Below are 10,995 nucleotides of genomic sequence, written 5' to 3'. Positions count from 1 at the left end.
AGGGCTTAAAAGAAAAGAAATTCCAATTTACTAGAGTTCCAAAGTTGAGTGAATCATTAGTTTCATAAAATGCACTTGATATGGTTAAATACAACTGAATCTTTTATTAAAGCCACGTGATTTTAAACATCAATTACTGACTTTTTAAAAAATCCTATACAATAAAAGGCTAATATGCAATTGTCCCCTCAATGGGGAGTTTAACTGGGAGTTCAACCAGGGGACGGGGCCATCCCTCCAACTGCCCACGGCCACTTGCCCTGGCCAGCCCAGCCTGATTGACCCGATGGGCCCCGATCTGGGCAGGCTGGCCAGACCCCACCTGTGCACAAATTCGTGCACCAGGCCTCTAGTCTACACTAATAGACAAACATGGTAATTGACCCGTACCTTCGCTATGCCTCCCATTGGCTTATCAGCGTGATATGCAAATTAACTGCCAACAAAGATGGCGGCTAATTTGCATACTGCAGGCAGGGTGGGACAGCACAAGCCACCATCCAGGCTCCCATGTGCGACCTGGGGTCGGGGGCTCAGGCGAAGCAATCACTGATCGCTTCGCCTGAGCCCCACCCGCCCGACGGGGACGGGGCCCACTCCCGTGTGCTCAGGCGAGGCAATTGGTATCACTTGCCTTCGCCTGAGCCCCGCCCACCCACCGGGGTCAGTAATTGACCCGTACCTTCGCTATGCCTCCCATTGGCTTATCAGCGTGATATGCAAATTAACTGCCAACAAAGATGGCGGCTAATTTGCATACTGCAGGCAGGGTGGGACAGCACAAGCCACCATCCAGGCTCCCATGTGCGACCTGGGGTCAGGGCTCAGGCGAAGCGATCACTGATGGCTTCGCCTGAGCCCCACCCGCCCGCCGGGGACGGGGCCCACTCCCGTGTGCTCAGGCAAGGCGATTGGCATCACTTGCCTTCGCCTGCTAAGGATATGTTTCTATTTATTTTAGAAAGTAAGGAGGAAAAGAGAGAGAGAGAGAAAGAGAGAGAGACAGAGAGAGACAGAGAGAGAGAGAGAGAGAGAGAGAGGCAGAATTTGGCACCCCGCATCCCTCCCTGATCAACCACTGTGATTCCAAGCCAGGGAGGGCTGCCTTTAGACTGCAGCTCCAGGTCCCTCACCCCACCCCAGGCCCCAGAGCACAGTGCTGGGCAGGGGCACCCAGGGGTTTGGGAATGCAGCGTGAGGGCCAGGCACGTCATGGGGCGGGGGGGCTGTGTTTACACCGCCAAGTTCCCTACTTCTGCCCTGGCCCATGCATCCCTCCTCCTTCCCCTCAGAGGCCCAGCTCCTGCCTACATGCTTGCTGGGCAGGCCCAACTGCACCGGGGAGTGAGCCATGGCAATCGGGATGGCCACTTCCTGGGATGGGAGGGCCGGACCACAGTGATTCATGAAGGCGATGAGGCCCGTGGGGCATGTGCAGCCCTCGGGTGGCAGGGGTGGCCGGCCAAGCCGAGTCTGGCTTCAATGGGGCCAGTGGGAGCCTGAGGCCACCCCAACCCCCACTGATCCTGGGCAGACGGTGGCTCAGTAGAGAGCGGTGTCTCCATGCATAGTGCCCAGGGGCAGCTGTGAGCTGCTGCAACCCTGCCCCACGCTTCAGGGAGGGGGAGAAGGCTCGCAGCCACCAGCACCCTAGGCTGCACTGCCTGTGCCTCAGCCTGCCAGGTTGGCAGGATCCGGAGCAGGTGAGCTGCTCTCTTCCCCCAGTGGTAGAACAGGGAGGAGAGCACTGGGTGCAGGGAGGGGATCTCAGCTGAGATCCTTCTGGTGTGGGGAAGCGGCCCAGCCTGGGCCCAGTGGGGAGCTTAGGAAGTCTGGCTAAGCAGGCGCTGGATCATACCAACTCTTACTCTGCCATCTTCCTCCAGCTCTTCAAGCTAGCCCCCCTGCCCCACCTGTCCGGGGGAATGGGCTCCTGGTGAGCTCCCTGAGCTCAGACTGTGGACCAAGAGACCTCAAGGAAGAGTGCCCAGCCGGGCCCAGCCAGGGGCCCGTGCAGAACTACGAGGGCAGAGTTGCTTTGGTGTCTCGGTGAAGTTTGCAATTGACCCAAGGAGGAAACCCAAGAGGGGAAAGGCTGGGAGGCATGAATTGCCAGCACTGTAGCCCATTGAAAACAGCTCCACTTGGATTGTGAGGTGGTTGTATGTTCAGCTGAGAAGTGAGTGGGCTGAACTCAACCATGTCTAGACTTGCCCCAGCCCTCTCCTTCTTTCTGCTGCCTACAAGAGCCCCAGGCCCCGCCACAGTTCTGTCTCCACCTTTTAGTACCTTATTCTCCAACCACAGAGGAAAGAAATAAGGAAGGAGTCTGTGCTGCCTTCAGAAAGTATCTATATACCTGATCGGCCAGTTGCCTTCCACAGAGGGAGGCCAGACTGTAGCTTAGGCCCATTCCCCACAGGGACATCAGTAGGACATCTTGTGAGGGCTCCCAGACTGTTAGAGGGGGCAGGCTGGGCTGAGGGATGCCCCCTGAGTGCACAAATTTTTGTGCACTGGGCCTCTAGTATTTATATAAAAGTCACAAGTATAAGTACTTGCTGACTCTAGCCAAGCTCAGAATTTTCTTGGTTTATAAAATCAATTCACTATTAGCATTTTTTTATAATAAAGTTTTTATTTATTTAGCCATTGCAATTTGAATCCTGACTATGTATTTGTTATAATAATAATGACTTAACATTTATCAAGTATTTGCTATATGTTATGCATTGTTTTAAGTGCTTTATATATATTATTGCAATTCTCTGTGTGTCTTTGTGAGGTAGGGACTATTATTAAGCACATTTTTTCAGATCAGGAAAATAAAGTACACTGCTCAAAAAAGAGTGGTATAAAGTAATGAGAACTACTCCCTAAAAAGAAAACCTAAATTCACATGCCACCTGTCATTCACTGCTATATTGAAGAAATTATTTAAAATGAGGTTTCAGTAATTCAAACATAAAATAATGATAACAGTAATAAATAAAATAATAATAGTCATGTCTACCTTACACTGTTGTTTTGAGGATCAACTTACACAATGTACATAAAATGCCTCATAAAACATATTGTATTAATAACAATAATAATATTATTATTACCTAACAATAATAATACTTTTATTATTTTTATTATTGTTAGATGGTAAAAATTCTCCATTTGGTCATCTGATCTATAATTAGCAACATTATACATGGCTTTTATATCTTTAAATTCAACAGGATTATACTATTTTTCAATAGAACTAAAAGACATTACTTATTTTCTACAAGTGGATCTAAAATGGCTGAATTTTCCTTGGGAGGAGAGTTCAGATTAGCCTCTCAAGGGATCTTTATCTCAAAAATGTTAAGGACTCCTGATAATGGAACAAATTGCTTAACCAGTGGTTGGAGGTAGTTTTTAAATCATGGGATCTATGGATTTTAAAAGCATGGGCCAACAAATTCAGATTTATGTTATTTCCATTATCAATTGGTCCCTTGAACTTCCTCTCTTTCCTAAAATAGCTTCATGAATCTAAGAACAATGCCAAGCATAAATGATTCTGGCCAACTAGTCAGAACCTGTTTCTCATGGTTACGAGTTGAGTGCAAAATATTCTAGCAGTCAAGAAAGAGCTTTTTAATTATTCTACATGTTTATAATTTATAAAAGATTTATAAGAATTTTCCTGTTTTTAATAGTAATTTATTTTTTTCTTTTTTTCTAGAACACCATTCTCAAAAATGAAGTCCAATTCCAGATAAATATTTCATCTTTCAGTCTTTCATCTTTCTACCAGTACTTATCCTTTTTTTCTTTCTTAAACTGTCATTGAAGAGAAAATCATGCTTTTCCAAAGAGAAGCAACTTCAACGCATGAGGTTTCCAAAAGTATTACTAATGCAGAGGGATTTATTAACTGGGAGGGACAATTCTCGCATTGCCTGTCAAGTCTACAAATATTTAGAAATAACAAGGAGTAGAAGAGTGAGACTCAAGCTTCTTTGCTCTGAGAAACTAGAGCTGTATCTCTAAATTTGATAGTCACTTCACTTCATTATATTTTATCTCTGCAATTTCAGGATTTAAAATTTAGATTATACAACTTTGATCTATACACTGCTTTTCTTCCTACTCTGGTGTATCTTATGTGAGCATAAAATCCCCAAGCAAACACCCTTTAGATGGCTGACAGCCAGGACTAGTTTCCAAACCCTTGAATTCTTTTTCCAGTCTCATGCTTTGAATTTGGAAGTGAAGTCCATTTGTTTTAGCTCGTTCATTTGTTTTCCTTGGCCTAATGCAGCTTAAGCGTCATTAAGTGTTTCTATGATGTCTGAACATGAAGGAAGAAGAAAAGTACAAGATATATTACAAGCAGAGAGGGAACAGAAATGTCACAGAATTCCAGAAAGCCATCATGCACCCCATGTTCAATGTTTTCCTCTCTGCTTTCAAATCCTTTCAGGGTATCCTCAATTCCATCTTCATTAATGAAATCTCATTTATAGCAAAATAAAAATGTTAATATTAAAATATCTGTCAAATCAAAACTGTTATCTTCATTTAATGTTAGGGAAAACTTCAGGGCCTTTCTTTTTTCATTATAGATAGAGATTGTCTGATTACTAGACCATAAACACTCCTAATTCTATAAAGGTAAGTAATTTAAAAATCGACATATAAAAGTTTCAGTAGATTGATTACATTTATGGCTCTAATTCTTCACTTCCTTCGTCATTCACACTCTTTGCCATATGGCTTTACATGTCCTCCCTCAAAAAACAGGGGAATACATTTTCCTATCCCTTTATTTTGAATTCAGCTCTGCAACTTGCTTTCCTTGGTGGAATGTTAGCAGTTATGGTGCATTCGGGGCTTGAAAAAAAAGTATTCAAGCGTCTGCCATTGCTCTTGCACTTCTACCAGCTATGAACATAGTCAGGCTATCCTGCTGGAGTCTGAAAAACACGTGGACCGGTCATTCCAGCTGAGGCCATCCTAAATCAGCCCGCACCAGTACATCCTGAGTGAGCCAGCTTTGATCAGCAGAGCAGCCTCATGCTCCAGCTGACTACAGGTGCATGAGGAAGCCCAGCCAAGATTATCTGATTGTGAGATAAATAAATGTGTATTGTTTTACGGCTTAAGATGTAATGATTGTTATGCAATATTGTGACAACAAATAGCTGGTATATGTGCATATAAATATGTACATATACATAAACATATGCATATATAACATACTTAGAAATGTGTTGGAGGGTAAAATATGTTTCTGAATAGTTATGTGCAACATTTACATATATATATGAATAAATTACATGATAGATTTAGAAACTGTAAGGTTACAATCACAAAAATAAACCATTTTCCCTAAGCCACTTTACCCCAAATTTTTTTTGTCTAAAAGGAGTTTTCCAATTATTCACCCCACCCTTCAATGTGTTTGTGTATTTGAATAATTTATTTTCATTTTTTATATTTTTGGCAAAATTTAGTATTTTTAATTATTTAGTTCTCAGGATGTTTTATCTTAATTTTGTATATCTAGCAAATATTACATTTGCAACACCTTGGGAATGATGGAAATATTTTTATTTTTGCAGGTTTTATTTAATATTTTATTTATTTTTGATTATATGTCAAGAATAAGAAAATGAAACTCTGTATTCAGTTTAAAAAGGTTAGTGCCCTTGTTGGTGTGGCTTAGTTGGGCAACAGCCCATGCATCAAAAGGTTTCCAGTTGGATTCCTGGTAGGGCACATGCCCAGGTTGCAGGCTCAATCCCTGGTTGGGGGGCATGCAGGAGGCAGCCAATCAACGTATAGCTCTCACATCAATGTCTCTCCCTCTACCTTCTTCTCTCTCTAAAAATCAATAAAAAGTATTTTTTAAAATTGTTACCAATCAATTCCCGCCAATAATATTATCATTAAGTTCAATAAATTATGTAATATATGATCTTGATTACAATTCAGTTATGTATTGTCCTATGCATTGAGTTGTATTTCTTACACCAGTGTTTCTTCATAAAGTAAAACATATTGAAACATTTTAATCTCATGTGACATGCTGTGAATTTAAAACATCTTTAATCTTTCAAGAATTAAATATTTCAAATCAGTCTTTTACATGTTCAAAACAGTTCTAATGGGGGAAAATAAACAATGACATAAAATGCAGTAAATTTGATGAACATTAAAAATGTTAAATGTGTTGGAGGTGAATTGAAACTGATTTTTCCTTATCTTGTCCTGCTGCCATCCATGTCAAGGAAACAACTTGGGAATTAGAAAGAAGTAATTATGGGAATGATAATACTTATGTCCAATCAAAGCTAAGAAATACCAAAATTTTACACACAATAGAAAAGGGACAACATGGACACTTAGTAAAGCTAAAGTGATTACTTCATGCTCCTGCACACACACACACACAGAATTAGAGTACATCCATCCCTAGGAAAACACAAATTTCCCATGGAAACTAAACAAGGGAATACATAAATTTGTCCTTGCTCATCAAAGATATTGTATTTTAGATGCTTGAAAAGAAAGCCCACAGCACCCATGGTCAGAGCCCTCCAAACTTTCTCTCCTGCTGCCGCTGTCCATGGGGCCAGCTAGTTTCCACGATGGAAATGCTCTTTCTGTGCTGTAACCTGCTACACACATGTAACCTTTCCACCTTGCTTTGGGATCAGAGCTGATGACATGTAACCCTATGGCACGTCGGTTTTTGCTTATTCTGAAGGAATGCTGCTGTACTGAATGCTGCTGTGTTTACCCAGCAGAAGCAAGAGCAAATATTGGAAAAACAATTCCAGTTAGATCCATTTCACGTGGTGGTATGATCTGATACACTCTCATAATCTAGTTTAAAATACTTACAAAATATATTACAAATGGCAAAAATGTCCAAGATTACAAAAACAAAGCTTAGGGAAGATGGCGTTGGGGATGGGTGGGGTGGGGCGGGGAATTTCACTACTTGCAGTATCAACAGGTTTAGACTGAAAAACACAATTCATCCCCAAGCCAGGAAACAACCTGAGAACACGCCAATTAAGAATGCTGAAGTTCCACTGCAGCAATTCGGGCATTGCTGCCAATTTAATGGGCTTGCCACACAGAGTTCCTTATATAATTCCAGAATGTTATTTGGTTATTAGCCTACTGAAGTAGACAGTGCCCTCTAGTGGGTACTCGTTTCAAAAGCACTCCTCGCTGCCACTGCCCACTCTTAACTTGAGTGGGCTCTGCACTTCTTGCAGCAAATTTGCTGCGCACACATTGCAACTGCTGGCAAGCCCACCCTCAACTCACAGACTAGCCAGTTGAGAGGAGAGCCAGCCAACACTGAGTAGTTATTGTCAGAAGAAATTCTGAATCAAAATCGGGTGCAAAGTACAATGACTAGGGGCGGGTGGAAAGTTTTGTTCTCTCAATTTTAATATTTAGCATGCCTTCTAGAAAGGCAATTGGTTCAGGGACTTTCAAAAGAAAATCGGGGATATGTTGTTTAAGGGTACACACTTGCAACTAGTAGATTAAAATAAAAAACCTATAGCTCTATACACAGCATAGTGATGGTTAACAATACTGTATTAAAGCCTCAAAGTTGCTAACAGACAATATCTTAATTGTTCTCAACATAAAAATAATGACGATTATGTGACCTGATGGAGGTGTTAGCTCACACTACGGTGGAAATCATACTGCAATATGTAAATGTATCAAACCCACATGTTGTACATCCTAAACTTCCACAATGTTATGTCAGTAATGTCTCAATTTAAAAAAAGAAATAAATGATAACAGAGAACAGTAATACAGAGTAGGAGACTTTGTTCCCTCATGAAAGCAAGTTAAAAAAGACTTTTAAATGTATTTTGAAGAAGACTGTAATTATATGTGCTACCTCTATCCTTAGTGATTGAGAGTGACTAACACGCTATAAGCTATGAGTAATAGAAAGATTGTAAAATAAAAGATAATTCCAAATAAAATAAAACACTATACAATGTTCAGTACATAAAATAAATTACATAGTTTAAATGTAGATAAATAGATAGGACATTCATTAATTTAATAGAAATAGACTCTTGCATAGAGTTGGGGGATGGGCTAGGTGGGGGGTGGACGGATTGAGCAAAAATGAAAAAAAGGAGAAAGAACTCATGGACATGACAACAATGGGGTGATTGCCACGGGGGAAGAAGATGGAGGGTGGTTTCATAGAAGGGTATAGGAGGGAATACATGGTCATGAATGGAGACTTGACTTAGGATGATGAACTCACAATACAGTGTACAGATGTGTTATAGAACTGTGCACCTGAAACCTGTATAATTTTCTCAAGTAGTGTCGACCCAATAATTTTTTTAAATATTTATTGATTTTAGAGAGGAAGAGAAAGGGAGAGAGAGATAGAAACATCAATGATGAGAGAGAATCATTGATAGGCTGCCTTCTGCACACTTCCAACTGGGGATCGAACCCACAACCCAGGCATGTGCCCTTGACCGGAAACGAACCTCGGACCCTTCAGTCCGCAGGATGATGCTTTATCCACTGAGCCAAACCAGCTAGGGCCCAATAATTTTTTTTTAAAAGTCTGGCCCCTTCCTCTCTTTACTAAGTAAACATTAAGCAAACATTAAAGAATGTACATTTAAAATGGCAATAAATCATTTGTTTGTGCAATAAAATGGCATGTTCCAGACAGCCTGTGTAATCCTTGACTAAGCATGTCCAAACCTCTGAACAAGGATTTGCAGCTATGGTTGAAAATAAGGTGCAAATATTTAAAATCAATAAAAACACTAAGACGTTGTCTTCCTTTCACAGTGTCTGTCTTTAGCTCAGGGATCCAGTGGTGGTTCTAATCACAGATCCCCAAAAACATCTTTTTTTCTTACATGAAAAGATTCAAAGCCTGCAAGCACCGGGGTACATACATGATAATAAAGGTGTTGGCATATTTCATTTTAGGATATGGAGTCCCTGCAAAGGCAGAAAGAAAAGGAGCCCTGGGAGCTGTCCCAGGCAATGGGGGTACATGGACGGAGCAGTTATACAAAAGCAAACACAAGGACTGCAAAACAAAAATGGTAAATGCAATCCAGGCACCAGAAGATCTGCTGTGCACAGCAACAGCCGCTGCCAAATCTAAATTGACAAGAAAGCACTCAAGGGGCCAGAAAAAGGGCAAGTCATCATATAAGTTAGCAAAAATAATCTAATCAAATAAGACTACATGATGTCTCATTGTTTAACTCTTAGAAGCAGAAGTTTTTTAACAGCTCCAGGGAAAAGGGAAATTAGGTAGAAGACAAAGAGGAAAGACATGCTTCTGAAAGAATTCATTATATTAAGTTTCAAAAATTATTTTAAATTCCCAGGGAAATCAGGATTGTTGTCGCTTTGTACGGGGAATAGTTGCTTGGATTTATTCACATGGCTACCATTTTGCTGCTCTTCATTCCTTCCTGCATTTCCGTGTTTCTACCTGGACTCATTTCCCTTCTGCTGGAAGGACTCCCTGTGTATTTCTTATAGGGCTGGCCTCCCAGGGAACATTCTCAGAATCTTTACCTACAAATGTTTTTTATTTCACCTCCACTTTTAAAGAAACTTTTCACTAAGTAAAGAATTCTAGGTCAGCAGTTACTTTCAATACTTTAAAGATATCATTCCATTGCCTGCCTTGCATTGATTCTCTTGAGAAGTTAGTCATTCATTTTATTGCTGATCTTATAAAAGTTAATATATCTTTTTGTCTCAGGTCTCTCTATTCTTTATATTTTCCCCTATCTTTGGTTTGAAATAGTTTTACTATGATGCAGTTGCATGGTATTTTGTTTGTTTTTCCAATTTATCTATGCTTGGGTTCATAGCTCTTTATGACTCTAGCTGGGCTACTCTCAACACTTTTGAAATAGTGTCGATCATTTGATCTTCAGATGTTGCTTTTGCTCCAATAACTCTTTTTCCTTCTGTTTAAAAAATTTCATCCAAGGACCCTTTCAGGTGCCCAAGTATCCTTCATGATCTTTTTGTATTTCCCATTCACAGGGGAGGGGTGTTGTGGGACTGGGTGAAAAAGTTGAAGGGATTAAGTACAAATTGGTAGTTACAAAATAGTCATGGGAGTTAAGTAAAGCATAGGAAATAGAGTCAGTAATAACTATGCCAGGTGGGTACTGGAAATATTGGGGGAACATTTTGTAATGGTTGCCTAACCACTATGCTATACACCTGAAACTAATATAAAACGATACTGAATGACAACTGTAACTGAAAAATAAAATTATAAAATTAAAGAAATAAACAAATAGAGTGTTCATGAGAGATCTCATCGAATGAAATTTGAACAAAGATTTGAAGAAGTAAGCAATGAAGCCATGTGATATCTGGAGAAAGAATGTTAAAGGTAAAGAGCACCAAGAACGCAATCCCGAGTGAGCCTAGGATCTGTGGTGACTCAGGATTGGGCCTCCTCAGACTTCTACATGAGTGCCCCTCCCCCATTTCATGGTGCGTTGTCCCACTTCATGCTCTTAGATGTATAACAAGTCACTGGTCCATGGGACAGCAATACTGGGAGCCAACGAAAACATGGAAGTTAGTGACATTAGGTCAACAGACAAAGCAGATCTGGGACACCAGGCTTCAGGTTTGGGCTGAGTATTGACAAGAATGCTTGACAGGCAATATCTTGACATTGATTTGAGGTGCTCTGGCAGGCCAGATGTTATATTCAGAGACATGAAACAAAGGATATGTGTCTTAGGAGTTGTGGATTGAAAAGACAGAGAAAATGTGAAATATAACGTTTGAATGGCTGAGCATTTCCCCAAATTAATTAAAGACATAAAGCCATAGGTTTAGGAAGATCAGTGTGCTTTGAACTGAATAAATAAGAAATGCAAATCTAGATACATAGTTAAAATAACAGAACACCAAAAACATAGAGAACAATCTTAATAAATAATTTCA

This window comes from Myotis davidii, unplaced genomic scaffold (assembly GCF_000327345.1).
Source record: "Myotis davidii unplaced genomic scaffold, ASM32734v1 scaffold153, whole genome shotgun sequence".
In the NCBI taxonomy this organism is placed as follows: domain Eukaryota; kingdom Metazoa; phylum Chordata; class Mammalia; order Chiroptera; family Vespertilionidae; genus Myotis; species Myotis davidii.
This window is presented reverse-complemented; position numbering follows the sequence as displayed.